This window comes from Poromitra crassiceps, assembly GCF_964638095.1.
Source record: "Poromitra crassiceps genome assembly, chromosome: 11".
NCBI lineage: Eukaryota > Metazoa > Chordata > Actinopteri > Beryciformes > Melamphaidae > Poromitra > Poromitra crassiceps.
In genome coordinates this window covers 28,171,493-28,177,988 of record NC_139643.1, presented here as the reverse complement: position 1 = coordinate 28,177,988, position 6,496 = coordinate 28,171,493, and positions in this window count along the sequence as shown.

The window sequence follows — 6,496 nt, the reverse complement described above, 5'->3', positions numbered from 1 at the left end:
GTCCTCACCCCCCTGCAGCTCAGTCTTCTCAGTGACAGTCCTCACCCCCCTTCAGCTTAGTCTTCTCAGTGACAGTCCTCACCCCCCTGCAGCTCAGTCCTCTCAGTGACAGTCCTCACCCCCCCCCTGCAGCTCAGTCCTCTCAGTGACAGTCCTCACCCCCCTGCAGCTCAGTCCTCTCAGTGACAGTCCTCACCCCCCCCAGCAGCTCAGTCCTCTCAGTGACAGTCCTCACCCCCCTGCAGCTCAGTCCTCTCAGTGACAGTCCTCACCCCCCCCAGCAGCTCAGTCTTCTCAGTGACAGTCCTCACCCCCCCCCTGCAGCTCAGTCTTCTCAGTAACAGTCCTCACCCCCCCCTGCAAGCTCAGTCTTCTCAGTGACAGTCCTCACCCCCCCTGCAGCTCAGTCTTCTCAGTGACAGTCCTCACCCCCCCTGCAGCTCAGTCCTCTCAGTGACAGTCCTCACCCCCCCCCTGCAGCTCAGTCCTCTCAGTGACAGTCCTCACCCCCCTTCAGCTTAGTCTTCTCAGTGACAGTCCTCACCCCCCTGCAGCTCAGTCCTCTCAGTGACAGTCCTCACCCCCCCCTGCAGCTCAGTCCTCTCAGTGACAGTCCTCACCCCCCTGCAGCTCAGTCCTCTCAGTGACAGTCCTCACCCCCCCCAGCAGCTCAGTCCTCTCAGTGACAGTCCTCACCCCCCTGCAGCTCAGTCCTCTCAGTGACAGTCCTCACCCCCCCCAGCAGCTCAGTCTTCTCAGTGACAGTCCTCACCCCCCCCCTGCAGCTCAGTCTTCTCAGTGACAGTCCTCACCCCCCCCCTGCAGCTCAGTCCTCTCAGTGACAGTCCTCACCCCCCTGCAAGCTCAGTCTTCTCAGTGACAGTCCTCACCCCCCCTGCAGCTCAGTCTTCTCAGTGACAGTCCTCACCCCCCCTGCAGCTCAGTCCTCTCAGTGACAGTCCTCACCCCCCCCCCTGCAGCTCAGTCCTCTCAGTGACAGTCCTCACCCCCTCTGCCTAAAACACACAGACAGATTAGCAGCTCACCTAATCTAGCCACAGGAGGTGCACAGTGAGAGCTGATAATACACACTGATACACGTCACCAATACAACAGCACTCTTCATTCTCTTCATACCGATGGCTCTGTCGGTCCTGGAAAAGTTTGCTCCAGCTTTTCCGTGCGGAGGCGTGGAAAATATCAACATGGGACTTTTGGGTCGCCCGGCGGGTGGTCGGAATACCTCCTTCGGGAATCCCGGGATTACCCTCGGCTGCTGCGGCTCTACCCATCGAGGTTTGGGATCCCTTCGCCACATCCTCCAATCAGTCTCTTTTTAGCCGATTAGTGACAGCGGACGACAAATTCCACCAAATTGAGGGATTTTGTAGGATTTTCTCGGATGACAGCCTTGGCGTCGACCAATCACGAGTGGCGGTACGCCCAGACAGGCTCCGCCCTCATCCAGCTGACAGGTATGGCACTGTGATTGGCAGGATGCAAACATAGAGCATTTGTCCAGCCCGGGTCTGGCTCTCACACATCTCATCACACTGAATAAGGAAATGGAAATGAGCGTGACGCGGCGTGGGCCATCCCGGGCTACAGCACCAGTGGAAAAGAGCCACCAGCCACTCTATATTTAGCTGCTGTGCCACTTTCTACAGTCCCAGAGCACTGCTGAGCACAGGGGAGGTGTGGAACAATGTGTGTGTGTGTGTGTGTGTGTGTGTGTGTGTGTGTGTGTGTGTGTGTGTGTGAGAGAACACTTAACTGCGTTTGGTTAGATTATAGAAAATTCACCCTAAAACACTTGAACCCTGTTAAAAACCGGTGATGGACGTTGTATTCCTAGATTCATTTTGTTATTTGGTGTATTTTTCCTATTTCTCACCTGGATAAGTGGCCAAACATAGGTGACGTGACATCGCATCAAGATAGTTCTAGAGAGTTTCACAGAGCATTATTTACCTACCTAGAGAGCGAGATTGCCAAATAACGTAAAAATACAGTGACTCTCATATAATGATATCATTTATATGATTTGGTGTGTTTTTTGGGCGGGAATGTATCATAAAATCAGAATCATAAATAGCAGGGAGCAGTATGGGTTAACTTAGCGCCCCAGCCTGTGTCTTCCGTGAGGAAGAAGCCCAACAAATCCACGAGAGGCCTTTTAGGAGGGCCATTCAAGCCGCAAGTGGAGCCTGCAGTACCACCACGGCCCAAGAAACATCATACCGGAATGAAATGTTGGGAGCGGGGGAGTCTGGTGCAACGCACAGGTCCTGGACCTGGTGAGACGTAGGAGGAGCCCGGACAGGGGGCAACCCACAGAGCCCAGTCCCTCCACGTGCCAGAGCCTCCCGGTCCCGGCAGAGTAGTTCCGGAGCAGCGGATTGAGTGGCCCTGTCTTTCCCTAAGAGGGCTGACCGTGGGTAGCTACTGGGACGTAAGTCGGGGCTTGATCACCCCCGGCTGGGTCACCTGGGTGAGGGTGTATGATGTCGCAGTACCCGAAACATCCTATGACCCCAGGGTACATCACTGATGATACGTCCCAGTTGCATCCATGTGATGTTTTTTCTATATAGTTTCTTGATCCCCGAGGGGAAATTGTGTAATTCTGCAGTTGCTCACATTCAAGTCAGGAAATATATAGGCATAGATAAATTATACGAAGAATCAAAATAAGACAATACGGTAAGAATAGCATAGAATAAAAAATATGTCAAATAAAAAGAAATATGTAAAATATGCGCATTATTCTCCAATATTTATCAAAGTACTATAGAATAAGAAAGTAAGAAATATGAAGATATGTACATAATAATGTAATATATACAGCATACTTTTTGCCTTGTTGCCAACACTTGTCACTCATCTTGATGTGAGCTGTCCTGAGGCTGAGGTGACACAAGGCCAACGCAGCCAATCTGCAAGTGAAATAAAGCACTTTAGTTTTGCTTTTCTCTTACTTGCAACTGTTGCTGCTACGACCCCCCTGCCCCCAGCAATGTGGCCGCTAGGCTAGGCTAGCCTCAATAGCCACGACCAGCTCACCGCTGATGGCTCATTGAATTGAATTGAACTGAGCTTAGAGCGAAAGCAACACTGAGAGAGAGAGAGAAGTGGGGTGTCATCAGTGTTAATCCCAGGGTCCATTTGGAGATGAGCAGGAAAGAAAGCAGTTAATTACTGTAGAATACAGACCTAAAACCATTTGACACTTTATTACCGGAAGCGTCATCCCATCCGGCGCTCTCTCTCATAATTTGAGTGTGTGTGTGTGTGTGTGTGTGTGTGTGTGTGTGGGTGGGAGGGGGGGGGGGGGGGCACAGAGGACGATGTGAGTTTGGGCTGATCCTAATCCAGTGACCGTTAAATTACTACAGTAGAGAATTCACACTGCACTACAAGGCTCTCACTGTGTGCTCTCTACACACGCACACACACGCACGCACGCACACACACACACACACACACGCACGCAAGCATGCACACACTTGCTGCCTGTCAGCTTGTCAACATTACGTTTTTCATTGACCTTTGAATTTCCTACAGCTTAATGGCAGCCAGCCAATCAGACAGCAAGCGTGTGTAACGACATCAAAGATCGTCTATCTATGCTTTACACGAGAAATCACTTGTAAAAAAAAAAGACAAAAGTTGACCCTCCTGCTGTTCTTCTGACCCTCACCATGTGCTGCTGCTGGTCTCCAGCATTTAGCCTCACTAGATGTGATACTTATTAAACATACATCACTACACTTGACACTGTAAATTAATAATGGTTAAAGAAACCTCGTTAGATATGATACTACGTTAATAATGCATAGTGGCTGATCTGAGCACAGAGCTGAAAGCAAATTGTTTTCACGGGTTTAGCTTTGGAATGATGTGAAGCGGGCCTTTCAGGTGAGGTCATCCAGCCTCTGGCACAGGCCAAGGCTTTAATTTTTGCCAGATCCTGGCTGCCGGAACAGGATCTGGCACCTCGCCGTTTTGGACTGCCTGCATCCCTCTCTGTGTGTGGACCCAGCACCTCTGCTGACATGATTTTCTTTTTTCTGACATGTAATAATCCCAACAGTTGACTCTTCTTTCTTTTCCCCTCCCTTCCAAAAACCTAATTGTCTCATTTCCATAATGAAGACAGGTGATTAATTACCCTATTAGAAAGTAACAACAAGCTCTGAGGAGGCTAATCACTTCACACATGGCACTCCGGGCCCTCTGCGAGATGTTTTTGGATCACACCTGACATTGCCACTCGGTTCAATGACATCAACATTGATTTGATTATTTAACATGATTTTGCATACATGAACCATATCGTGATATATCGAGATCAAGAAAAATCCTTATGCTTATCATGATGTTGATTTCCAACCATATCGCCCAGCCCCTAAGTTGGTTCCCAGAAATAGAGGCAGAGTGAGCGCTCGCTGTGTCTCCTCTCAGACCTCAGCGGTAAAGAACTACAGAACAAGCTCGCTCTGTCGCGGTTGAGCATGGTGGGAAATGTAGTTGATCATACTATTTTGTTTTGGTGGCAGAGTGTGGCACCCTGGGGGAAGACAGGAGACAAATGAGAGGAGTAAAAATAGAGTCCTGATTCTCCGCCAGCGGTGGAAAGTATTTGCATCTCGTTAGCATACAGCCATAAATACAACGGCATGCTGACAGTAGACTGGAGTACTATGTTACCCAGCATGCTGAGAGCAGACTGGAGTACTACAGTATACTGATGATAACTTAACTATACGTTACCCAACACAGACGAAAAAGGCCTACAGAGGGTGACAGGGATTAGCTTTGTTCCACCTCCCTTACCTTTTACTCATTATGTAATACATGGTAATGGTGTGTGCGTGTGCGTGTGTGTGTGTGTGTGTGTGTGTCATGTGTTTCACCAATACTTAACACAAAAGTGAAAAAAGGTTCACTCACGTGAATTATTCGCCAAAGTTAAAAAAATCCACTCGAGCGACTGGGCGCCGACGTGAATATCGCGCAGCGAAAGTTAGGGTTAATCTACACAGTTACTAACCAAAATATTGATGCAGAGCTATATATTCTAGGCGGGTTTTTTCAACTTAAAAATATTTATATATTCTTATGTATAAATATAAGTATATTTTGTTCATTTTTCACGTTCATTTCAGCGGTGAGATTGGCCCTATATTTCATTCTAACTGTGAATAAAGGAGTCTTAAAGACATCTTTGGTTGCAGTGCAGAAAATGTGGAAAAGATGGAAAAGAAATGTCCAGTGGCCACGGAGGCTGATGGAATCCAACGTGTTCCTTTTCATCTCTCGTTTTCCGCGGCAAAATTGGTCTTCATCATTTGCGAATGGAAAAAGAGCGAAGCTTTAAGCGATGGCTGCTAGAATCAAATTGCCCAGTAATTGTTTGTAGCTCATGGCCATTTCCTTCCCCCCCTGAAAGATAGATAGACTGCAGTGACAGTGGAGGGAGAGAGCCTGCAAGACAGATGGAGGACGTGACTGAGAGAGAATGAGACATTGGGAGGAGATGACATAGACCTGAGAGAGAGAGAGAGGGGGGCGGGGCCTTGAGATATATTGAAGAAAGAGAAGAGAGACAGTCTCGGTGGACCGGAGAGAGTGAGGTGCAATGTTATGACTGCTCCGGACTATCATTCACACAAACTACACCTCTGTTCTTGTCTGAAGGAGAACTCTGGGCCCATGTGTGTGTGTGTGTGTGTGTGTGTTTGACGTGTGTGTGACGTGTGTTGAGGTCGAGTGTGTGTGTAAAGGTCTTTGCACACACAGTCCGATTGTTTCGTAACGTGTGTTTTTTCATCCGTCATCTGAAAACACAGACGGGTCCCAGCTCGCAAAATCTATTGACTGATGCGAAAAACGCAGAAATCGAACCTCATCCGAAGCTTAAATGACGGACGTAATTGTCGGACTCGGTGTGTCAATGATGATTGACACAAATGAGGTCGTATTCTCTCTTTTTTTTCCGTGCGTCAATTTCTGACGAAAATACGGACTTGGTGTGCAAAAGCTTTAAGAGTGATGACATCACAGAGCTGTGTGTGTGTGTGTGTGTGGATATGGGGGTTATTTGAAGGAGGCTTCACTGGTCTCTCTCTTCAGACTGCCATTCATTGCTCTCTGACAGAATATTAGCAGCACAGCAGGGGGGGAGGGAGGGGTGCCATGGGGTCCCAGCTTGATGTTTATAGGGTGCCATGGTGGGTCAGAGCATCGCTGCAGGGGGCTTTGCTCTGCACAATGCTTTGCAATGGAACACTGTGTGTGATGTCTCTTCCTTTGGATTTTCTGTTGATGACTTTCACGCGTTTAGAGCAGCAAAAAGTTTTCATCAACTGTTGAATCGCTGTGTTCGCTAAGTAGAAAGTATCAAAACAGGCAGACGGTTCGGTAGATTCCGTGCCTACAAGCTCAAGGGTCGTAGGTTCGAGCCCCCGACTTACCTCCGGCTTATTCGGTCGTC